At 37.6% G+C, this 27,381-nt stretch overlaps 1 protein-coding gene across 1 annotated transcript in view; it reads left to right on the top strand.

Annotated features, from left to right (window-relative positions):
- The first annotated feature begins 5,740 nt into the window (after positions 1-5,740).
- LOC129776809 (cardioacceleratory peptide receptor-like) overlaps positions 5,741-27,381 on the top strand; it is a 164,389-nt gene continuing 142,748 nt past the window's right edge. Inside the window, exon 1 of the mRNA XM_055782675.1 lies at positions 5,741-6,630. The gene's annotated coding sequence lies outside the window, so the exon portion shown is untranslated. The remainder of the gene's footprint in view (positions 6,631-27,381) is intronic.

The following is a 27,381-nucleotide window of genomic DNA, read 5'->3' as shown; positions in this document are numbered from 1 at the left end:
TATCTGAGCTGCATCCCGAAAATTTTTGAAAGTATGCTACTGGATCTCATTTACCCATCTGTCCACCACATCATCGCAAACGAACAACATGGGTTTGTTAAAAAACGGTCTACTACAACAACAACTAAAGGGTGTGTCACATCAAATTGCATCACAGAAAAAACGCTGTAGAAATTCGCCCAGTAGACCGATCCTTTTGAAAATTTTAGACAATAAAATAAAAACTATTAAACAACTTTTGGCATTTTCTTTTTATTCATACTTCGAGCACAAGCCCGTATGCTCGCACCTTCCTCTTTACCCCGTCCATAAGGTTCTGTACAACGTCAGGTTGTAGTTTTTTTTGAACAGAAATCCATTTTCTCTTGAAGTCCGCCTCCGATTTGACAACTTTTGGGTTCTTCCGGAGGGCCTGCTTCATAATCGCCCAATATTTCTCTATTGGGCGAAGCTCCGGCGCGTTGGGCGGGTTCATTTCCTTTGGCACGAAGGTGACCCCGTTGGCTTCGTACCACTCCAACACGTCCTTTGAATAGTGGCACGAAGCGAGATCCGGCCAGAAGATGGTCGGGCCCTCGTGCTGCTTCAATAGTGGTAGTAAGCGCTTCTGTAGGCACTCCTTAAGGTAATAAACGGGCAGGTTTACCGGTCATCACGAAGGGGGCGCTCCGCTTTCCGCAAGAGCAGATCGCTTGCCACACCATGTACTTTTTGGCAAACTTGGATAGTTTCTGCTTGCGAATCTCCTCCGGAACGCTGAATTTGTCCTCTGCGGAGAAGAACAACAGGCCCGGCAGCTGACGAAAGTCCGCTTCGACGTAGGTTTCGTCGTCCATTACCAGGTAATGCGGCTTCGTCAGCATTTCGGTGTACAGCTTCCGGGCTCGCGTTTTCCCCACCATGTTTTGCCTTTCGTCATGGTTAGGAGCCTTCTGAACCTTGTATGTACGCAGGCCCTCCCCCTGCTTGGTCCGCTGGACGAATGAACTTGAAAAAATTCAGCTTATTGGCGACATCCCGGACCGAACTTCCCGGATCACGTCTAAACTGCTAAACTACGCGCTTGTGATCTTTTTCACTGACGGAGCATCCATTTTTGCCGTTCTTCACCTTCCGGTCGATGGTTAGGTTCTCGAAGTATCGTTTTAGTACTCTGCTGACCGTGGATTGGACGATTCCCAGCATCTTACCGATGTCCCGATGTGACAACTCCGGATTCTCGAAATGAGTGCGCAGGATTAATTCAAGACGCTCTTTTTCGTTCGACGACATTTTTCCAAATTTACGAAAAATTGACAGTGAAGCATGGCCAACGTGATCTATACACTCTTATCTGATTCTAAAACCAAAGCTGAAAATATAATTCCTAAAAATTAAATTTCTACAGCGTTTTTTCCGTGATGCAATTTGATGTGACACACCCTTTACAACAAAAAATTGAGAAAAGGCAGCAGGCCATTTACGTTGACTTTTCAAAAGCTTTCGACCGCGTTCCTCACGCCCCTGCTGTGGAAAAACTGTAGCGATACGGGTTTCCACTTTGGTTGACCAATTGGGTTAACTCGTATTTGACTGATCGTAGTGCACACGTACGAATTGTCTCGTCAGTTTCATCGCCATTTTCAGTTATCTCTGGCGCAGGGCAGTCACTTAGGTCGATTTCTATTCGTACTCTTCATTCACGATATTTGCGCTGTTCTTAAATCACCTAAATTAATGTATGCAGATGACCTGAAATTGTTTCGAGTAGTAACATCATATATGGACTGCTGCGCTCTTCAAATGGATGTAGATGCTCTACTGGACTGGTGCTCAATAAATGGCATGGAAGTGAACATCAGGAAATGTTACGCAATAAAATTTTCGCGGCTTTACTCACCAATCGCCTTTGAATATATGATGGGATCGAACGAAGTGGAAAGAGTTGCAGCCGTCAAAGATCTAGGTCTCGTGCTCGACATCAAGCTTAAATTTACGGAGCATATTGCAACGGTTACCGCTAAGGCTTTTGCCGTTCTCGGATTCATAAGACGCCACACTCAGGAATTTAGAGATGTCTATTCTCTCAAAGCGTTGTATGTGTCTCTCGTATGCAGTATATTGGAATACGGTGTTACTGTTTGGGCCCCATACCACGCTGTTCACATCACTCGCCTGGAACGTGTGCAGAAAAGTTTCATCCGATATGCTCTTCGACATCTCCCCTGGCGTAGCGACCCACATCTGACCTCATATGAAGAACGCTGCGCACTGATTCACTTACCGACACTGCAAAAACGACGTGAGTTTCTCCAGAGACTGCTGATTTTCGACCTTCTCAGCAATAATCTTGACTGTGGAGAACTTTTGGGCAAGCTTCGAATCAACGCTCCAGGTAGATCAACCAGACAATCTGTTTTCTTTCGGCAAACTACGCATCGCACCCTATATGGACAAAATAACCCCTTGGATATTTGTTGCCAACGTTTTAATGAAGTGTTTAATTTGTTCGAATTTGATATGACCAGAAATGTGTTTAGTATAAGGATCAATAATTAATTTTAGTCTGTCCGGCATTTTTTTTTTGCGAAGACTGTATTGATAAATAAAAAAAAATGAGATGGTTCTGCTTATGGGTGGCGGTCAGTTTCGGTTTCCCTTGGTGTTCGCATTTGTTGGTCGTTATATCCCATATTTCTGACATTATTTGAAGATATTCCGTATCACTTTCCCAGATAGACCAATTTTTGTTACGATCGAGTGATTAGAAAATTTTTGTTCACTGAATATCTTTATTATTTAAAGCCCCTCTTCCTTCAATAGAATACCTTTCGCCATTCCTTTAAATTCAACGTAAATCACTAATCTGCCCAACTTCTTAGGTTGCACATCTAATATTCATCTTGTAAATTGAACATTCCCAAGTATTTTTTCGAAAAACACAGATAAAGGCTTGGTGATTATGCAAAAACTCGATTTTTATGCCCTGCGGCTAAACGTATGTCTCGGTAAAAAACGACGTTTGAATGTTTATATTCACCGATGCCGCCTTGTGTGTGTGTGTGATTGTGACGCACGTCCTCTCAATAAAAGTGACTTAGATATACTATCACTACAGCAAATAAGTATCCTGATAAAAAGAACATTCCTAGTTGTTTTGTACGTGTTTCAAGTTTTTTTTTAAAGTGCGGCTAAACGAATGTCTATCACTGTAGGCCTTTTCATCTGATATCCATATTGATGGGATTTTGAAAAATTAACATATATCGCCATTTTGGATTTGCATTTTCACAAATAAGTATGTTCTACTAGTCAAGCCCTTTCATTTGATACCCACATTGATGGGGTTTTGATTAAATATGTAGTCCGCCATTTTGTAGCGGCAGCCATCTTGGATTTTCAAGATCATGGAATATGCAGTTTTATAACGACAGCAGAGATGAAGGCGTGCTCCAAATTTCAGATCAATCGGTCAACAGTAAGTGGGTTAAATTTCTGTTGATGTGGGACAACCCTACAGATAAACATACAAACATACTTACAATAAGTCATGCTACATAAAACCGTTTAAAAGTATAGTATAAAAACTATATTTTTATGTTTTTGATGTTTTGATTATTCTACATATCCCATATTTACATTCAAGTGCCTATTCTATCAAATTCCGTTTGAAAATACTATTAAAAAAATATGAACAATAATGAGAAACACATCGTAATCGAATGGTGACGATATAATTTCTACGCTTCCAATGTTAATGATTTTAAGGGTTTCACTTTGTTTTTTGATTCATTGGTGGTTGTATTTCGGTAGATGAGTTAACGTCGAAGGGACGCACAGTGGTCCCTGAGAAAATTTAGACGGACAAAACTCAGATTTTTTAGCTAAAACCCAATTTTTGGTAGATTGGGGCTATCGGATACGCTGAACGCATTTTTCAACTCCGTTTCTCCAAAAAAAACTAAAAGGGGGAAGGGGCAAGGAGGCAAAGTTCAAAATTTTCAGTTTTTGTCGTGTTTGGTATCAAAATGTATGTTTTCGGATCCGCAGAGTTCACGGTTTCACTAAAAACCAAAAGGGGGAGGAGGGGCAAGTGTTTGATATCACAATGTATGTTTTCGGATACGCAGAGTTCATTTTTCAACTCGGTTTCACCAAAAAAGCAAAAAAAGAGGGAGGAATTTATTTTTCGAACCATCGGTTAACTTTGAAAAATCGTAACTCAAAAACGAAAAAAATGCCTCTCTGGTTTCGACATATATTTTGTGGGAAATACTCAGCTTTTCAGAAAAAATATGAAAAAATATAGCGCCCTCGGTCCCGACCCTATGAAAACAATAAAAAACGATTTCGAACTTTCTGCAAGTGTAATATTTTTTCGAAAAAGACCAGTTGATTTAATTTAATATGTCGATCATCTTAATCGGTTTAGTAGTTCGAAAGTTATGAATTTTTGAAAATAAAAGTCATTTTTGAAAAAAAGAGGAAAAAGTTGATTTTTCGGACAACCCTAAAATGGTCACCCTACTGAAAAGTAAAAAAATACGGGTCTAATGTTTTGCGATAAAGAATAAAACTACCACTTCTCACGAAAATTTGAGAACCACTATATCGGTTTGGCATGGAATGTCTGATTTTGGGTTAATATTGAGAAAAAAAACCAAAAGGGGGGATTTCGAGTGAAAAACTCAAGTGCTGAATGATAAAAGACACTTTGAGGAACACTTTCATTAAAAATGTTTTGCGGGGAAATGCGGGGCAAGTTTTATATATCCATCCGAAGCAAAATTAAACTTCCAAAATAGTTCTTACTTTGTGTGGAGTTAACACATACTACGACGAACCGAACATAATGAGCCAAAACAATTCAATCAAAAATTTCACCAAAACACATGTTAGAAAAACACACGAAATAGTGGCACCGGCGAGCATGCGAAACTGGTATCTTATCGCGTTGCAAAAGCAATTATGCGCGCGCGGAATGGGGTGAAACACGTGATCGTGATACCTTGAACATCCTAGAATAAGGGACTGTAGGATTTTTTTGTTTTTATGCAACTTAATTTTTTGGGTTTTGGCCGCCTAAATTTTCTCAGGGGCCACTGTGGGACGTTGTGAAAGTAACAGAGGAAATTTGTTCATAGGTTCTGGATATTCTAGAAACAAGCTCTGTGTCGAAGTGTCAAAAGCTTCTAGGTGGAATAATTCAATCTTTCAACATTAATAACAACATTCTCTCAACTATCGTTAGCCCCAATAACCAGTCCGGATTATTGTCCGGATTATTGAGTTCAACAAAATGTATTTCTTTTTTGGAAATCATATGTTTCCAATGATACAATCGAAGTTCCTCTTAACCTATTCGTCTGTCCTCCGTTCTCCTACATTGGAAATCAATACCAGTTCATTGTTTATGGCCATGTAAATATGAGCCTTAGTTGGGATATCACCCATATGGAAGCGTTGCATACAGCAGGTGGTTCAACCATAGAATTTGAGAATAAACAGAATATGTATCATATTCGAAATCGTTTACATTGATTCCTATTTATGGGATATCGGAACAATCTTTCGGAAGTGGTGTCGATTGAAAATCGCAGCAGCAGCATCCTCAGCGATGTATTGCTTCGTCCCTTTGCTTGGAGCTGCTACACGACATCCGGCGAATTACCAAAGCTGTTGTTGAAGTACAGAGTATGCGATTTGTTTGTTACGAGCCTCGCGGGGCGAGACATCTCAAATCATCAGTCGCTATCGTGGGATCACGGAATTAAGACGTCGGTCGTGGCCAGTGCTTTGGTCGGATCGGTCGGTCGGTTTCGTGTTTCTTTATCGCACACGATTTCTCTCGCATCTTCTCTCCCATTGGGGAGGACCCCGGAATGGTTGGGTTGCGATTTTTTGGCCGGCAAACGGCAACGCTTACAAACGGTGCTGCTCGTGGCGCGTCAGTCATGATCCTGCAGTCCACGAGGACGGTCGGTGTGGTAAATTACTAAAGAAACTGTTCAGTGCAAAGATTTATTTCTGACCTACCGGCGGAACAGAAGTTAACTTGGTCATGGTTCAGCCGAAAATGCTCCCGGCGACCGGCATATGTTCTTTATGCAACGCAGGCTAACCGGCGGCTCAAGTGGGGACAATATCTTCCGCTCGGTGTGACATGAATGAGATGCAGTTTAGATGCAAGGAAATAGTTTCTTCCGGTCGTTTGAAGCATTCAGAAATTAGTCCCATGAGCGAACGGTCATAAAAAAAAGTAAAACAGTTTGAGAGGTGCGAATTGAAATTAAGAATGTCATTTCGTGGAAAGTGCTAAACGGAAAGGGATAAAAGAAAACAAAAATTGCATAAGGAAAAAGTGAACTGAATCGATTAAACAAATATGTTCTCATAAATAATAAGATTATGGTAATTGAGTGTTTAGTGTAAACGACGAATGGCTGTTCGTTCTGTTTTATGATCCCAGTTTTTATTGAATCATAATCGTACACAGCTTCGCGTCGGTTTCTGCCGTTAATTCTACAAAATGTGGTGAAGACAGTGGAGACGAGATACTAAATAAATTGTTTACCAGATCAGCATCGAGTGCTGGAACCAACCCGCTAAAGAACATCTGCGGCACGAGAAATTCCAAATTCATGACTGAAGGTAAATGCATGATGCTTCTTCGTGAGTCTTAATGGAGATATAATAATCGAAAAATATGTGTAGGTCTTGCATTTTCGTTATTCGGTTCGTTCCTCTGCATTCATTTCTGTGAATATGGAGGAAAAAAAATAAACTCAAGCTGGGAAAATCGTTTCTGTCACGATAATACTTAATGCAGAGGTTGCACGTGAGCTTCAGAAGCGATTATTGTTCAGTGATTAATGAGCACCTCTTGAAATAAGAAGCGGTTTCGGGCTGACTCACTTCCATTGCAATTCATTTTTCTCGCCAGTGTCACGCCACAGAATGAGCTTAAATTATACGCTAATTTCGTTTAAATAACACGTCTTTGTGGTTACACGAATCGGAAGAATACTGATTAGATGTAATTAGGGGGCGGATAAAAGAAACAGGTAACAGGTTATTATTGTATTATCAACCTGCTAATTATATCGTCAATAACATTGATATAGTCGCAAACAAACAATTTGCCATCACATTATAATGTTTGATAGCGGTTAAAGCGAATACAGTGGTGTTTATAGGATACGATACGGTGCGATGAATTATGTTGACATTAACTCGGAAGCATTTTTGTTTCGGGTGTTTAACTTCCTAAGCAGTTGATCAATGCTTTGAAATGTGTAATTATAGATTATTGATCCTTCGAGTAATTTGAAAGTTTTTACTTTCTAAGCAAGAACAGCATCCAATCGTTGTGGTAAACATGGATTCGTTATAATCTTTGATTTGGTATATTACATCAATCTTCTCGGGCACCCTACACTGTGTAATTCTGCGCATTTAACGCTGAAGATATCTCTTACTCTTGTTTCCAAAACATGATATTATATAATATTAGCATCAATTGTCTACGAATCAGGTGTTCTACAATCAATTGGCTTTTTTTAAATTTTCTATATTTCATGTTACCGAGCGTTATTTTAATTCGCTCTACTTAATTTATCGATGATCATACATAAATTTGAGGATCTAAAAACCAATATTACTATATTTACGAAAAACTGTCATTCTTTTGCTTCTTTCACTTCCTTTCTTATTAGCCCTATGAACCGAAAAAGTTTCAGTAGGAATAGTGAAACTTACGGTTACTTACAAAGCAATTCAAAGACGCTTCAGGTTTATCGGCGAGTGCTGTGAATCAACAGTTGCATTTCTTCGAAAATTTAAATTCAATAAAAAAGAATCATGATGGGTTTGAATGTCTAGAATACCTACCTAATACCATCGAATGGATATAATCCAAACATTCTAAATTTATGCTTCAGTCTCACTTGAAGATATATAAAATATACCCCTTGTTCCAGGTGAGAAACAATATATTTTTTGACAAAGCCACACGCGCATGGTTATTCCGCTTTTCAACTAGCAAATTATTCCAGTGCACTTTGAGTGGGCCAAATTTTAAGGGGAGTGATGTCCAAGACTCAACCACAATATTGACGAAGGACCACGAAATTATTGTGTTCAATTCGCCTGTTTATTACTTCAGACATTATTTAAGAACGCAATGAAATTCTATAAATAACTTTTTAACAGAAAGTTTTAATGACACTGAAAAAGGCCGATGGCTTGCGTGGCTTCGTAGAAGCAGCTGAAGATGGTTGATTGATGACGTATTCTCGCCCTCGCCCAATACACAAGGTGGTCATATGCTGCAATTTATTTCCTTATGACAATGTACACATTGAACTTAGTATTCAACGCGAACGCTATTGCAGCCGTTTTTAAACGGTTTTATTTAGCTTGCCCTGTAATCTGTTTGTATGTTTGTAACTTTGTAACATGTTTGTCTGTAGCGCTGATTCACATTAATAGAAGTTTGACCCCCTTCCTGTTGACCGATTGATCTGAAATTTGGAACACACCTTTATCTCGGTAGTCATTATAAAACCATGATTTTCATGATCTTGAAAATCCAAGATGGCGGATGCTACAAAATGGCGGATCACATATTTTCTCAAAACCTTATCAATATGGGTTTTCCAAAACCCCATCAATATGGGTATCAAATGAAAGGGCTTGACTAGTAAAGAGTGTGTCACATCAAATTGCATCACGGAAAAAACGCTGTAGAAATTTAATTTTTAGGAATTATATCTTCAGCTTTCGCTTATAATCAGATAAGAGTGTATAGATCACGTTGGCCATGCTTCACTGTCAATTTTTCGTAAATTTGGAAAAATATCGTCGAACGAAAAAGAGCGTCGTGAATTAATCTTGTACACTCATTTCGAGAATCCGGAGTTGTCACATCGGGACATCGGTAAGATGCTGGGAATCGTCCAATCCACGGTCAGCAGAGTACTAAAACGATACATCGAGAACCTAACCATCGACCGGAAGGTGAAGAACGGCAAAAATGGATGCTCCGTCAGTGAAAAAGATCACAAGCGCGTAGTTAAGCAGTTTAGACGTGATCCGAGATGTTCGGTCCGGGATGTCACCAATAAGCTGAATTTGTCAAGTTCATTCGTCCAGCGGATCAAGCAGCGGGAGGGTCTGCGTACATACAAGGTTCAGAAGGCTCCTAACCGCGACGAAAGGCAAAACATGGTGGGGAAGACGCGAGCCCGGAAGCTGTACACCGAAATGCTGACGAAGCCGCATTGCCTGGTAATGGACGACGAAACCTACGTCAAAGCGGACTTTCGTCAGCTGCCGGGCCTGTTGTTCTTCTCCGCAGAGGACAAATTCAGCGTTCCGGAGGAGATTCGCAAGCAGAAACTATCCAAGTTTGCCAAAAAGTACATGGTGTGGCAAGCGATCTGCTCTTGCGGAAAGTGGAGCGCCCCCTTCGTGATGACCGGCACGGTAAACGGGCAGGTTTACCTTAAGGAGTGCCTACAGAAGCGCTTACTACCACTATTGAAGCAGCACGAGGGCCCGACCATCTTCTGGCCGGATCTCGCTTCGTGCCACTATTCAAAGGACGTGTTGGAGTGGTACGAAGCCAACGGGGTCACCTTCGTGCCAAAGGAAATGAACCCGCCCAACGCGCCGGAGCTTCGCCCAATAGAGAAATATTGGGCGATTATGAAGCAGGCCCTCCGGAAGAACCCAAAAGTTGTCAAATCGGAGGCGGACTTCAAGAGAAAATGGATTTCTGTTCAAAAAAAACTACAACCTGACGTTGTACAGAACCTTATGGACGGGGTAAAGAGGAAGGTGCGAGCATACGGGCTTGGGCTCGAAGTATGAATAAAAAGAAAATGCCAAAAGTTGTTTAATAGTTTTTATTTTACTGTCTAAAATTTTCAAAACGATCGGTCTACTGGGCGAATTTCTACAGCGTTTTTCCGTGATGCAATTTGATGTGACACACCCTTTAGAATACGGTTATTTATGATAAATGTAAATCCAAGATGACTGCCACTACAAAATGGCGGAATACATGTTTTCTCAAAACCTCATTAATATCGATATCAAATGAAAGGGCTTGTCTATTAGAACACGGTTATTTATGAAAAATGCAAACCCAATATGGCTGCCACTACAAAATGGCGAACTACCTATTATGTCAAAACCCCGTTTATATGGGTAGCAAATGAAAAGGCTTGACTAGTAGAACACAGTTATTTATGAAAAATGCAAATCTATGATGGCTGTAACTATCAAATGGCGGGCTACATATTTTCTCAAAACCCGATTAATATGGGTATCATATGAAAGGGCTTGAATAGTAGATCACAGTAGATAATGAAAAATCCAAATCCAAGATGGCCGCAATCACAAAATGGGAAATTATTTTATTAAACGGTTTTATTTAGCTTGAACTGTTCGTATGTATGTTTGTATGTCTGTATGGTTGTCCCACATAAATAGAAATTTGACCAATAGGAACTGACCGAATTCATAAAATACCTTTATCTCTGCTGTCATTTTAAAACTGCTTATCTTGAACGATTTTATTTTAGTCTTATCAATGTCCTAGACTAATGAAGGAGAGGTGTGATAACTGCTAACTGCTACTTGCCTAATTATTTTCTAGCTTTCAGTACATTATTATGTTTAATCACAATTAAACCGTTTAACTTAAAAAGTTTTTTTTACTTATTTTATTTGATGTTGGATTTGATTAACTTCCTTAATTTCTTTCTGCTTCTTCCTTTTAGTAGATAGTGTTAGCTTATTCAAGGTTGGAAAACAACTGATCACTTGGCTACGGGGAAGAACCATACAAGGGTGGGGCTTTTTATGTAATTAGTGGAAATAACGTCTGTTGTCTGCTGGATAGCTGGTACTAGACTATGATTTGAAATCGTGAATGGATTGTATATATTGTATATAATAGGTTTAAAACGAAAGGAAAATGGAATGCAATATTTCCTATCACCACACTGTCCACAAAACTTAATAAACTTAATTTCAATAAAATATTGAAAAACTTTTTGCCTTAAATATGCACAAGTTGCAATGTGTGGAAGAGTTGTGGGGCACATATTTATCTACAATTTATCTACCTTTTCATCAAAATCTGAGATGGCCATTTAGAGAAGATCGACTTTTAGTTTTTGCAATCGATTTTTTTCAGTGTATGATTTAAAAAAATATTTTTTTTATTTTTTTTGTAGGGCCATTTTCGAGTAAAAAAAAATTATAAAAAAAATTGTCAAACATATTTGACCCTTTCCATACGTTAGTCCAGATCAGGGTTTCTCAAAGTGGTTTATATCGACCCCTTGGCGTCAATTTCGGTTTCCTAGGGATCGACAGAAACGAAAATTGATTTTGGAGCTCGACGGAGTCTGAATAGCGACCCCTATAAAATAACACAAGTTCTCATTTGAAAGATGCTGTTGAGATGCTGTTGTGTTACGTGCACCACCCTGTTATAAGAATGACCAGGGTTGCCACATTTGATCCTGTAAAATTTTCTGAAAAAAACTGTATATCTGTACTTTTAACAAAAAAAAATCGGTATCAAAAAACTAACGGGAACTGGAATTTCCATTTTGAATTTATTGTTCTTATTTATGGTTTGCCTTAGTCGTATCAATACAAAAAAAAATAACCATAAAAAAGTTTTCTCATAATAAATTGTATGATGTTTATACATGGTTCTGCTGAACTTTGCTTTTTTTTTAATTTTCCGTCAATTTTATCCTTGACGCTCCTCCTTGAGCCTATACATAGTTCTTTGCTTTCAAAATAGAGTCCATCATTGTGGAAGCCAACTGATTTCAGAATTCTGTTTTGTTGGCATTTTGAAGCGAGAATATTCACTCAACACACGCTGATGAATGAGGAATTATCAAGAAGTGTCCTAAAAGTGTTAGGTGACATTTCATATGGTTCAACATTTTCATAAATCAAGTAGCTGACCCGGCAACTTCGTCTCGCCCAAAATTTATTATTTGTTATCACATCCACGTTTTCCTACTAAGCGCACGTTCATGGGACCAATCGCCGGATTTTTAGCGTTACGTAATTTGAAGATTTGAAGATCAATTTCGTTACCGCAAACATCAAATGGACTAATAACGCTTGTCTATATGTAATTGTAGAGCACATGCGAATTGAATTTTTCGAATTTTCTCATTGTCCTTCAGAGTTTTCCGGAAATTTTCAATTGTCATGTTTGGTTAAAATAAGTGCATTATTTTTATGGAACCCCCTCTCCTTTCCAGAGGATGAAAGGGTGTCATACCATCATAGAAACATTTCTGGTACCCAAAAACCCTCACATCCCAACTTAGGCTCCGTTTGCTTGATTACTTATCGAGTTATGCAGAAGTTTGTGTTCCATTTGCATGGGAGCCCCCCCCCCTTTAGAGAGGGGGGAGTAGTGTCGAACTACCATAGAAACGTTTATCGATGCCTAAAACCTCTACATGCTAAGTTTGATTCCACTTGTTTGATTAGTTCTCGAGTTGTTCAGCACCCTCCCCACTCCCCCTCTTTAGAGAAGGAAAAGGAGTGTCAAACAACCATAGACACATTTATTGCTTCCTAAAACCTCCATTTGCCAAATTTGGTTCCATTTGCTTGATTAGTTTAGTTCTTGAATTATTCAGAAATGTATGCTTCATTTGTGAGGCAACCCCACTCCTTTAGAGAAAAGGGAGGAGTCACCATTCACTATAGAAACGTTTCGTGACCCCTAAAACCTTCCCATGCCAAATTTGGCTCTATTAGCTTGATTAGTTTTCGAGTTATGCAGAAATTTGTCTTACATTTGTATGGCACGCTCCACCACCAACCCCCCTCCACTTTGAGAGGGGAGTGCAGTGTCTTACCACCATTGAAACATTTATTGCACCCTAAAACCTCCATATGCCTAATTTGGTTTCATTTGCTTCATTAATTCTCGAGTAATGAAGAAATTTGTGTTTCATTTGTATGGCAGCCCCCCCTTAGAGAGGGGGTGGAGTATCTAACCACCGTAAAAACATTGATTGCACCCTAAAATCATGAAATGCCATATTTGGTTTCATTTGCTTGATTAATTCTCAAGTAATGCAGAAATTTGTGTTTCATTTGTATGGCAGCCCCCTTTTAGAGAGGAGGGTGGAGTGTCTAACCACCATAGAAAGATTTATTGCACGCTTAAACCTCCATATGCCTAATTTGGTTTCATTTGCTTGATTAATCCTCGAGTAATGCAGAAATTTGTGTTTCATTTGTATGGTAGCTCTCCCTAAGAGAGGGGGGAGGAGTGTCCATCACCATAGAATCATTTTTTCGTTTCATTTGCTTGGTTGGTTCTCGAGTAATGTAGAAACTTTTGTTTCATTTTTATGGCAGCCCCCTCTTAGAGAGGGGGAGGGGTCTTGAACTATTATAAGAACCTTCCCCGACCCCAAAAACCCCTACATACCAATTTTCATGTCGATCGGATTAGTAGTAGTTGCAGACAGACAGACAGAAATCCATTTATATATATATATATATATATATATATATATATATATATATATATATATATATATATATATATATATATATATATATATATATATATATATATAGATGTACCTCGATGACTCATGACTCAACGATAAAAAACAAGGTTTATTAGTGAGAAGGTAGACAGAGAAAATGAACTGTAATTAATTGAACATTTAAATTTTAATTTGAAAAAAAAATTCTTTAAATTCTGTATCTTTGCAGAAAATCTGTAATTCTGTGTATACAGATTCTGTATCTGAAATTTGGCGAAAAATCTGTAAAATACAGAATACTCTGTATATGTGGCAACCCTGAGAATGACTAATACCTTAGTAAAAAATATTATTGCTGTACATTTTAAAAACTCAACAGGACGATGAGTGTGCACAAGATGAAAGTACAAAAAGTACAAGATGAAAAATTCGGCAAGTAAAAAATCATGAATAGGTTGGTACAAGATAATCTGTTTGAGCGTACGAGTTCTTTAGGCAATTCTCTGTATTTTAAACATATAGGCGATTTAACACGAAGGATGTCCAAACATGCTCCTGATATTTTACTGTATAACAAGCTTGCTCTTAGGTTGCAATTTCATATGCGTTCTGAAATATGTTGGAGTTTGAATGATAATGTACTCAACTTCATATTTGATTCAAGAGATTACGAGGTATTTACATAGCTAAATGAAGTAAACTAGAATAAAGTGATTAAAAAATAATTCACAAAATGCTTGGTGATCTATGTGCATGGCGTAACATTTTTTTGAAAAAATTATTTCAGGAAACTTGAGATGGGTCTCGAAGAGGAAAAAATGTGATTCAATTTATTATAGACCAACAAATTTTCTCTCCAGCTGGACGAGTTCGAGCTAACTTTTAATCAATCACCAGATGATTATTTGGCACCTTTTCTGGATTTTAACTTACAAATATTGTAAAAATCATGCTGGCACACCATTTGTATCAGCTTTACATAGCTAAACCATTGAATTAGTGCATTTTGATGAACTCAATTCTGATCATGAGTTGCCCAATTCAATAATGTTATTTTGCCCACATGATTTCTATGACAACCGCGCGCTGTAGTTTGTTTATTCTGTCCTTCGCGCATAGCAGAAATAAAATTTCTCTGTGTTGAGTGTGTTGAGGCTAACACTTTGAAAACAGGCAATATTCTGAAGAAATCCATAATTATGAATGGATCAATATGATGACAGTAAACTCAAGCAATGATAAATACAACATCTACTTGAGAATTCGAATGTTTTCATTCAAAAATGGTGATTTCTAAAACCGGACAAACCATGATCATTTTTTGGATAAACCATGATCGGAGGTGGCCAAACCATGATCATAATTCTTCTTTAAGGAAAATCGTTAAAAACATAAAAATTTGAATAATCGTAGTAGTATTTAGTATGGTATGGTATTATGGTAGTATTAGCAACTAGAGACTTGGGGCTTTTCAACAAACCCAAACTCGTATCGATTTTGTGTGATTTTCATGAAGAAAATCGGTTTGCATTTACTAGTTGCGTAAAACACCCCAAATCGGACAAACCAAGATCATTTACCCTATATGAAGACTGATATCAGAGGAGAATCGATCGGTTTTTTGACTGAAAAAGCTATTTCATTGAAGAACATTGAGACTGATGGTGCACCACCAATGGTTGGTCGTCATCGTGGTTTTACAATTCACTCAAAGTTCCTGCGTAACTGCGTAAGGTACTAGCCATTCTCTGCGTGTTTTACAGACAGCATTTAGTAGCAAAAAATCTAAGCCCAAGATTGCATCAGTACTTACTATATGTTATGAGTGCTATCACAAACCTTCGAAGCAATTCTTTGAAACTCATTTGTCGAAATTATCGCAAAAGCTTCAAGACCATGTTATATTATCATATGTCACTCACTTGGACGCATTACACAAGGATTTTACTAAAATGTTTTTAGATCTTCAAAATTTTCAAATTCCACAATGGATAATAAATTGCTACTATATCACAATGCAAGAAACGTTGATTATCATCAGCACAGATGAGGCAGGAGTACAACCAAGGTTGTCATATGTTCTAGTTCTAACGAAACATTGAAAAACAGTATCCTGCGATGTGAGACATTGCTGAAAAATATCTTCTCGTTTTCCATCATCATACTTTGTCGAAAAAGGCTTCATTATGGTGACAAACAACGCGAAACCGAAGGAACCATTTAAAAATCAACGAACGCGAAGATTTAAGGCTTGAACTAACCAATATTGAACCGTATGTTGATATTTTGACGGTTGTGGATAGATTGGTTTGCGATTTGAATGTTTTTATAGTTTGTGAGTATTTTTTATTAATAATTATTTATTACACTTGATATTTATCTAAATATTCAATAAAGGCTAAACGATTTTAATGTTCAATTTTTCACATGGGAGCTCTCATATGGTGTTTGAATTTATTAAAGTAATCACTAATTGAAATTCGTGTGGCGTCATATGTTATTGATAACTTATATATGATTAGAAAAACTATTTCAAGAGAAATGTGTATATTCGGAATTATTTTAATCTAAAATAGAATTTTAGCGGTATGAGATTCACCCGAATCTGTTGGCAATATATAAATCTATTGCATTGAACCGTTTACTTACCTTCCACCATGTTTTAATGAGCCTGCAGGAGCTACATTTGTAGTCCTTAACCCTTTCTTTACGAGCGTCGTCTATAGACGACATCCGCGCGATGACCTGTGTGTACGAGCGTCGTGTTTAGACGACATCAGGGTGATTCTGCACATTGATCACACCAGCGCGATATGTATACCTTTCGGTGAATCAACTATCCAGACATTCCTTGGAAAGCTACTGACATTGCGCGTCTTTTTCAGTATATGCCGAAAAGTTGAAGCGTAAACAACACAGTTTTTTGTCACTTCGAATATGTCGAATTTCATACCAACGAGAGTGTTTTTGCTTCATTACTTCAATATTTTGGTGAAAGTTTATGGTGACCATGCTCCAACTGAGCGAACGTGTCAAACGTGGTTTGCACGGTTTAAAAGTGGTAATTTTGACTTGGAAGACGAAGAACGTTCCGGACCGCCAAAACAGTTTACAGATAAAGAATTGGAAGAATTGGAGGCTTTACTCGATCAAGATCCGTCACAAACGAAACGAGAACTTGCAGATACACTTGGAGTAGCAAACCATATCCGATCGTTTACACGCAATCATCCGAAAAATATGACATTGGGTGCCGTATGAATTGAAGCCACGAGACGTCGAACGGTCACGTGCGCACAACTGCTCCAACGGCATAAAAGAAAGAGTTTTTTTGCATCGAATCGTTACTGGCGATGAAAAGTAGGTCCATTACGACAATACTAAACGTCGGGCAACACATGGTTACCCCGGCCATGCATCAACATCAACGGCCGCGCGGAATATTCACGGCCAGAAGGTTATGCTGTTTATTTGGTGGGACCAGCTGGGAGTGGTGTATTTTGAGCTGCTAAAACCGAATAAAACCATAACGGGGGACCTCTACCGACAACAATTGATGCGTTTGAGCCGTACACTGAAGGAAAAACGGCCACAATACGAACAAAGACACGATAAAGTTATTTTGCAGCACGACATTGCTCGACCGCATGTCGTAAAACCGGTCAAAACATACCTGGAATCACTGAAAAGGGGAGGTTCTATCTCACCCGCCGTATTCTCTAGACATTGCTCCGTTCGATTACTAAATAAGTCATAAGGGGCCTGATCATGAACGTCGCTTCACGGTGAAAACGAAGTGAATTGTACACAACCTTATTACGGCTGCCACCGTGTGTGTTTGAATGCGGATGAGTTCATCCGTCGTGAGAACTTGGAATCAATACAAAACTGCCTCTCCATTCAACCTGTCTTCAATCCACCACTACTGCTTCCCCTGACATGAATATTGTTGCCCGCGTACACAACCTTATTCAACCTTATTCAAAGTGAAACGAAAACTTGATTTTGATGCAAAAAAGTAATTACACCATTGATGGGCGGCTCCATTCTTCACCCACCGTGAACTCAAACATTGATACATGCACAACGTAAATAGAATACCAGGCGCATTACTCTCAGTTTTTCTCATAGAGTGGCAAAGAAAAAAGCAAAAAAAAGATGAGAGAGAAAGAGAGATAGAGAGAGAGTGATCTTATCCTGTTGATTCATGTTGACGGAGAAATGCTGGAACTCTTTTCCAATTGATTTATTTATTTATTTATTAAACTTAATTTCTTAATGGCTTCATAGTCTTAATTTCCGATGGCTTCATAGTCCTTGACTATCAGGTCAAAGTGAAAGTTTTTATGCGGAAGCGTCGGTCGAGGCGGACTATGTCTGAGCGACTGAAGGTTCTATTGAAAATCATTTTTCTGGCAAAGAGTCATGTGATCATAAGAGCAATTCCAAATGAAATCGACAAATGACAAAACATGAGTATTTTTGATTCGAATGAAAGTGTGTATTCCGTTTGGGTTAGAGGAAAGATGAGTTTTCCACAGCAATTGGGAATTTTTTTTTATTCAAGCGTAACTTTTGAAAAGGGCGTATCGATTTGAGTAAGAGAAATCTTTGATAATTTATATCACAAAAACTAGAAGTCGTACCGAAATAGTGTCTTAGAAAGAGTTATAGCGTATTGATGGTTGAATATGAAAAAATATACACTGAGAAAAAAAATTAGTACTCTTTTTTTTTTATTTACAAAATAAAAATTCAATTTGCAATATCCAAATACATATTTTTTAAATTTTTTATTAATTTTTTCATACAAAATAGAAGTCATGCAGAAAATTTAAAAAATGGGCCCAAGATGGTAAAACTATTTTTGACGAACTTTGTGGAACATCGAATTTTTAGGAATTTTCGAATTTTTGTATGTTAACAATAATTTTTAGCCACAAATTATGAATCCTGGTGGGGTTTAAAACAAAAAAGGTTATTATTAATATCCTTCTAAATGTAGCCATTCTCGGAATATTTAAAAAAATATTTCTAATTTATAATCTTTTTTATAGTAAATAATCTCTTTTAATATGTTTGTCGTGTTATACCGTCATGTTCATGAAATTTTATGAAGTTTCTTCCTAAAAAATTCGATGTTCCACAAATTTCGTCAAAAATAGTTTTACCATCTTGGGCCCATTTTTTAATTTTCTACATGACTTCTATTTTATATGAAAAAAATTGAAAAAAATATAAAAAATACATATTTTTTGATATCGCAAATTTAAATTTTATTTTGTAATTAAAAAAAAGAGTACTAATTTTTCTTCTCAGTGTATATATTTTTTTCAAATCAAGCCAACAATACTCTATAACTCTTTCTAACACACTATTTCGGTACGACTCATATTTTTTGAGATATAAATTATCAAAGATTTCTCTTACTAAAATCGAAACTACCTTTTCAAAAGTTACACTTGAGTCAAAAAATGAACCATAATGATGTATTCGGAAAAGTTGTTGGAAATTATAAGCAAATTCATAAAATTTCATGAACATGACGGTATAACACAACAAACATATTAAAATGGATTATTTACTATAAAAAAACAATAAATTAGAAATATTTTTTTAAATATCTCGAGAATGGTTGCATTAAGAAGGAGATTGATAATAACCTTTTTTGTTTTAAATAACATCATGATTCATAATTTGTGATTAAAAATGACTGCTAACATACAAAAACTCGAAGTTTCGGAAATTCCTAAAAATTCGATGTTCCACAAAGTTCGTCAAAAATAGTTTTACCATCTTGGGCCCATTTTTTGAATTTTCTACATGACTTCTATTTTGTATGAAAAAATTTTAAAAAAATTAAAAAATATGTATTTTGGATATTGCAAATTGAATTTTTATTTTGTAAATAAAAAAAAGAGTACTAATTTTTTTTTCTCAGTGTACATTTTTTTCATATTTAACCATCAATACTCTATAACTCTTTCTAAGACACTATTTCGGTACGACTCATAGTTTTTGAGATATAAATTATCAAAGATTTCTCTTACTCAAATCGATACGCCTTTTTCAAAAGTTACGCTTGAGTCAAAAAATTCCCAATTGCTGTGGAAAACTCATATTTCCTCCAACCCAAACGGAATACACACTTTCATTCGAATCAAAAATACAAGTTTTTAAAATCTGCATGTTTAGGACGATTTCATTTGGAATTGCTGATAATAGATGACGAGTATGGGAACCGGGTACTTTACGTCTAAGGAGGTAAGCGATGACGTTATATATATATATATATATATATATATATATATATATATATATATATATATATATATATATATATATATATATATATATATATATATATATATTTCTCAAGTTCTCTCAAGTTCTCGAGGCAGGTTCTTCTGTGGTTGACGATCAGGGACAAGGGAATGGCGTGGAAGTGATGTGGAAGCTTTGGCGTCAGTTTTTGGGGGAAGGAACGTTCCTTACAAAATTTTCGATGTGGATGCTCAATTTTCTCAAATTCTCAAAAATCAATTTTCAATTAATTTCTTCAATACCTTTAAAAAATGTCATTTCTTAAATTCATGTCATCAGAAGAAGAGGAAAAAAATGATACACACGCTGAAAAGTCTCACACACATGTCGAAATGTTCGGCAACAACGGATACATGGGATTGGGGCCACAAACACGTGCTATCAATCAAAATTCCCACGTTTCATCGCATGAATAGGATGCTCGGGAGTTGAAATTACTCTCAACCAGGCCAAAATTGCAATTCACCCTCGAAGAAAGACTGTCGATACGCCGGATAATTGAATTTCGTTTGATGCTATAATTCGAGTGGCGTGTGGTAAATCCTTTTTTGGCGAGTCTCTGTTGGCTGTTTTCGAAAACCAATATATTTTGTATCCATTCGCACAGCGAGGAAATCAGCCAGTCATGTAAAACACTGGCGGAACCGATGTTGGACGCGAGTTCAACTTTTTGACAAGTTTGATGTATAGAGCGCATAGCGTTCACATCTTTCACCCACCCCCCTTTTTTGGCTTTTGGCGAAAGAACAAAGATATCGAGGAAGCGATTCTCCACCCGAGCTTGGGGTTTATTTGGTTGTACCAATAAACTTCGCAAGAGTCCCCCCACCGGCTGCTGCTTGAAAAACTTTGACCATTACATTTTATGGTTTGCTTTTTGGGGACAGCGAACAATGTGAATCGTCGCGAAAATGATTTATGCAAATATGACCGAACAGGCGATAGTGTGGAAGTAATGTTGCGTGCGAGTGGCCAACCGGAAACAACCGGCTGGGCTTGATTTTGGCCAAACTTTGGCTAGGTACCGCTCCGATAAGCTCTGTTTGAACATGAATGTTAAGAGCGTTTGTTTTCGGGTCGACCATGTTAGCGTGCGTTGTTAAACGGTAAATATGTGTAAAGTGTGTTTGGTGTAGGAAAACATTAAATCATATTATGGCCGGAATTAAATCACAGAATTTAGTATCCACATTCCACTTTGAAATATTGATGATCATCTGATTAAACGTTTGTGTGCTATATACAAAAGATGTATGACCCATGCATAGCCGTCACATCAAAGTTCCAAAATAAGATTCCATGCTCTTTAATAAATCAGTTCCAAACGCTGGAAAGCCGATCAACCGAAACCGATTAACAATATGCGCTAAATAGAATGACCACAGCAAAGTGAAAGGTGTTAAAATCGTTTTCCGACTATTTTCACCGTCTGTTCTCATCAATTCAGCTCCCATATTTTCGCACCGTTTCATCATACGATGCGAGCGTCCGATTTTTTTTGTGCATACATTTTCCCAGCATCATTTTGCTTCTATGCGGCATCTAATCTGCTTTGAAATCCGATGACGTAGTTTAGTTCGACTCGGGTTTAGCATTTTCTTTTTGTCTGAATCATAACGATACGGAGCGGAAAAAGAGAGATGTGTGAATGAAATCGATCTGTGCAAAATCTCTGTGGGCGAATTAAGCGACTAATTGTGCTCCTTCGTTTTATTGTTTACGACTATTAACCCCCGATTAGTGGACTGGTTGGTTGCCACAGCAAGCTTCTTAATGACCGGTTTTGTTTCCACTGCAAGTACTTTACCATTGGGTGCAAATAAATCGCGAACCACTTTTTATGTCGCACTTCGGAAACAGTGGGAGAAATTAAATACGTTTACTGGTGATGGACAGGGTAAACTATCGTATAAATACATTCTATGAACGCTCTGTTTATCTGCGGACAGCCCGCTTTCGGAGCTCGATTAAATGGAATCTATTTTCTAAATATGTGTCATGATGCGGAAAAATGGTTATTGGCTGCTGTATATCATAACGAGAAAAATGATATTATAATGTCAGTATATGCTAAACATGGCCAATGGTGATTTGCCGATGAAAATGATATGATGACGTGTTTATTTTCCGGAGGTAATGACATGAAAAGATTTCGACCATGGTTAAACAGATAGTGCTGATCCCTCATCCACTTGAAGTATTTTGTTGATATTTATATTACAATATATTCCATTAACGAATCAACCCATTGCGGTCGGAATTAATTTGCCTTGAAAAAGGTTCTCTTATCTTCCTACGCTAATAATATTTTGTTTATATCGAATACTGTTATCTATTACTAGCTGACCCGGCAAACTTCGTCCCGCCCAAAATTTGTTTTTTGTCATCAATACCTTCAAACATTCACGTTTTTCTACTAAGCGCAAGTTCATGAGTCCAATCGCAGAACTGTTCATTGATTGATCTTCTAATCGACCCCGTTCAATTTACCTTTTACTAAAAAAAAATCCTAGTACTTCTACCCAAACTCATCATTATAATATCATATTATTTTTAGACACAATACTCGTTCAAGATTTTTCAATCACTTGCAAATAACATGTTTCTACGTTACACGGAATAAATGTTTAATACAGAAAATATGATAGAACAAAGGCAGACCCCTCCCCTCTTCCCCCCTTAGAGAGAAGGAGTGTCTATTCACCATAGAAACATTTCGTGCCCCCTAAAATCTTCACATGCCGAATTTGGCTCCATTTGCTTGATTAATTTTCGAGTTTTGCAGAAATTTGTTTTTCATTTGTATGATAGCCCACCCTAAGAGAGGGAGGAGAAGTCTCTAACCACCATAGAATCATTTATTGCACCCTAAAACCTCCACATGCCAAATTTGGTTTCGTTTACTTGATTAATTCTTGAGGAATGCAGAAATTTGTGTTTCATTTGTATGGCAGCCCCCCCTTAGAGAGGGGGGAGGGGTCTCAAACTATCATGAAAACCTTCCCCGGCCCCTAAAACCCCTACATACCAATTTTCCGGTCGATCTGTTCAGTAGTTTCCGAGTCCATAAGAATCAGACAGACAGACAGACAGAAATCCGTTTATATATATATATATATATATATATATATATATATATATATATATATATATATATATATATATATATATATATATATATATATATATATATATATATATATATATATATATATATATATATATATATATATATATATATATATATATATATACATATATATATATATATATATATATATATATATATATATATATATATATATATATTCATAGAAACTCCATATTAATTCATAAACAAGGTCACTAGACATTAAAATACAGTTAGAAAAAAATATAAACTACAGTGGAACCCCGATTATCCGCGAAAGCAAGTTCCATAGTAAATCTATAGGCCTTCCTCGAATTTATCGGTGAACGATAGGCTCATGCCCTTTTGTTTTGGTCATGGCTTTCACATTATTTGATCACTGGAGTGTACGACCTGGTAGTTGGATAGTTTAATGATTTATGTATTGATAAAACATAGTTTTTTCAAAACTCAGGGCCCTCATTGACCATCTTTGTGTTGTTACAGAATAGCTACGTCCAGGCAACAATCATCAGCGATGGAGATCGATCCACGGTCGAAATAAGATCGATTCATCCATACAAATGCTCTGCTCTGCCAGACACATCGGGCTACTGTTCTATAAATAACTCAACAATGATCAATCAACTGTCTCCGCTGTCCGGTGGTCCAACTGGATAATGGAAGAACAGAAAGAATACTCTTACGCCTAAATGGCTACTGTGTGAATGTACCATATGTAATGGTATAACATTCATTTTCAACCACATATTATGAATCCTGATGTGATTTAAAAGAAAAAAGCTTTTTATCGATATCCTTCTAAATGTAGCAATTCTCGAGATAATTAAAAAAATGTTTCTAATTTGTTGTCTTTTTTTGTAGTAAATAGGCTCTTTTAATATGTTTAACGTGTTATACTGTCCTGTTCATGATATTTTATGAATTTGCTTATAGTTTTCAACAACTTCAACAAATACATCATTATGGTACAAATATATGTTTAGGAGTTACGTTGAATACCGTTTTGTTAAAACCCACATGTCTTCAAAATATTTTTTTTAAATATCTCGAAAGTGCTGCAAGAAGATTGATGAAGAGCTTTTTAAATCACATCAGAATTGTGGCCAAAAATGATTGTTAACATACAAAAATTCGAAGTTTCGAAAATTCATGAAAAAATCAATGTTCTACAAAGTTGGTCAAAAATAGTTTTACCATCCTGGACTCATTTTTTAAATTTTCTGCATGACTTATTTTTTTATATGAAAAAATATGAAAAATGCGTATATCAAAAAAAAAATTTAATTAAAAAAGACAATAAATTAGAAATGTTTTTTCAAATATCTCGAGAATGGCTGCATTTAGAAGTAGATTGATGAAGAGCTATTTAAATCACATCGGAATTCATAATTTGTGGCTAAAAATGATTGTTAACATACAAAAATTTTAAGTTACGAACATTCATAAGAATTCGATGTTCCACATTTTTTAAATTTTCTACACGAATTCTATTTTATATGAAAAAAAACACATATTTTAGATATTGCAAATTAATGTTTTTTTTCGTAAACAATAAAAGAGTACTATTTGTTTTCTCAGTGTATATTTTTTTCACATTTTACCATCAATACTTTATAACTCCATCAAAAAAACCCAATTGCTGTGGAAATCATCCCGAACGTAATACAAACTTTCATTCGGATCAAAAGTAGATGTTTTTTAAAATCTGCATTTCTAGGACGATTTCATTTGGAATCGCTCAATCGATGAATTTAAAACGATTCCTTTTAAGAAGTTAAATAATATTAAGTTGAAGATTTGAAAAATATTAATAGGAGTACCGGTAAGTTTCTTGGTTTTTTTCCCAAAAATTAATGCTTTATTCTCCAAAAATGGTTACAAGTTTAATATTCAAAGTATTGCCCATCGCTAGTCACAACTTTTTCTCATCTTTCTGGAAATTCACGGATCCCTTTGCGAAAATAATCGGCTAATTTGTCGGCTAACCACGAATCGACTCAATTTTTGACTTCATTAAAATTGGAGAAGTGCTGGTCAACCAGACCATGTCGCATCGGTCGAAAAAGATAGTAATCGGACGGAGCAATGTCTGAAAAATACGGCGGGTGGGATAGGATCTCCCATTTCAGCGTTTTCAAGTATGTTTTGACCGGTTTCGCGATATGCGGCCGAACATTGTCGTCCTGCAAAGTAACTTTATCGTGTCTTTGCTCGTATTGTGGCCGTTTTTCCTTCAGTGCATGGCTCAAACGCATCAATTGACGTCGGTAGAGGTCCCCCGTAATCGTTTCATTCGGTTTTAGCAGCTCATAGTAAAGGGTGTGTCACATCAAATTGCATCACGGAAAAAACGCTGTAGAAATTCGTAGACCGATCCTTTTGAAAATTTTAGACAGTAAAATAAAAACTATTAAACAACTTTTGGCATTTTCTTTTTATTCATACTTCGAGCCCAAGCCCGTCTGCTCGCACCTTCCTCTTTACCCTGTCTATAAGGTTCTGTACAACGTCAGGTTGTAGTTTTTTTTGAACAGAAATCCATTTTCTCTTGAAGTCCGCCTCCGATTTGACAACTTTTGGGTTTTTTCGGAGGGCCTGCTTCATAATCGCCCAATATTTCTCTATTGAGCGAAGCCCCGGCGCGTTGGGCGGGTTCATTTCCTTTGGTACAAAGGTGACCCCGTTGGCTTCGTATCACTCCAACACGTCCTTCGAATAGTGGCACGAAGCGAGATCCGGCCAGAAGATGGTCGGGCCCTCGTGCTGCTTCAATAGTGGTAGTAAGCGCTTCTGTAGGCACTCCTTAAGGTAAACCTGCCCGTTTACCGTGCCGGTCATCACGAAGGGGGCGCTCAGCTTTCCGCAAGAGCAGATCGCTTGCCACACCATGTATTTTTGGCAAACTTGGATAGTTTCTGCTTGCGAATCTCCTTCGGAACGCTGAATTTGTCCTCTGCGGAGAAGAACAACAGGCCCGGCAGCTGACGAAAGTCCGCTTTGACGTAGGTTTCGTCGTCCATTACCAGGCAATGCGGCTTCGTCAGCATTTCGGTGTACAGCTTCCGGGCTCGCGTCTTCCCCACCATGTTTTGCCTTTCGTCGCGGTTAGGAGCCTTCTGAACCTTGTATGTACGCAGGCCCTCTCGCTGCTTGGTCCGCTGGACGAATGAACTTGACAAATTCAGTTTATTGGCGACATCCCGGACAGAACTTCTCGGATCACGTCTAAACTGCTTAACTACGCGCTTGTGATCTTTTTCACTGACGGAGCATCCATTTTTGCCGTTCTTCACCTTCCGGTCGATGGTTAGGTTCTCGAAGTATCGTTTTAGTACTCTGCTGACCGTGGATTGGACGATTCGCAGCATCTTACCGATGTCCCGATGTGACAACTCCGGATTCTCGAAATGAGTGCACAGGAATAATTCACGACGCTCTTTTTCGTTCGACGACATTTTTCCAAATTTACGAAAAATTGACAGTGAAGCATAGCCAACGTGATCTATACACTCTTATCTGATTATAAGCGAAAGCTGAAGATATAATTCCTAAAATTTAAATTTCTACAGCGTTTTTTCCGTGATGCAATTTGATGTGACACACCCTTTACACCACACCTAGCTGGTCCCACCAAATAGACAGCATAACCTTCTGGTCGTGAATATTCCGAGCGGCCGTCGATGTTGATGCATGTTTAGGGTATCCATACGTGGTCCGACATTTAGGATTGTCGTAATTGACCCACTTTTCATCCCCAGTAACGATTCGATGCAAAAAAACTCTTTCTTTTATGCCGTTGGAGCAGTTGTTCGCACGTGAGAAAACGGCGTTTGACGTCTCGTGGCTTCATTTCATACGGCACTCAATGTCCTATCTTTAGGATCATTCCCATTGCTTTTAAACGATCGGATAACGCCGAACAACTGCTCCAACGGCATAAAAGGAAGGGTTTTTAGCATCGAATCGTTACTGGCGATGGGAAGTGGGTCCATTACGACAACCCTAAACGTCGGGCAACGTATGGATACCCCGGCCATGCATCAACATCAACGGCCGCGCGGAATATTTACTACCAGAAGGTTATGCTGTCTATTTGGTGGGATCAGCTGGGTGTGCTAAAGCTGCTAAAACTGAATGAAACCATTACGAGGGACCTCTACCGACGACAATTGATGCGTTTGAGCCGTACACTGAAGGAAAAACGGCCACAATACGAGCATAGACACGATAAAGTTATTTTGCAGCACGGCAATGCTCGGCCGCATGTCGCGAAACCGATCAAAACATACTTGAAAACGCTGAAATGGGAGGTCCTATCCCACCCGCCGTATTTTCCAGACATTACTCCGTCCGATTACTACATTTTTCGATCGATGCAACATGGCTTGG

The sequence above is a fragment of the Toxorhynchites rutilus genome, chromosome 3, assembly GCF_029784135.1.
Source record: "Toxorhynchites rutilus septentrionalis strain SRP chromosome 3, ASM2978413v1, whole genome shotgun sequence".
Taxonomy (NCBI): Eukaryota; Metazoa; Arthropoda; class Insecta; order Diptera; family Culicidae; genus Toxorhynchites; species Toxorhynchites rutilus.
The sequence above is the reverse complement of the archived record's forward strand: the minus strand, read 5'-3'. Positions and strand labels throughout refer to the sequence as shown.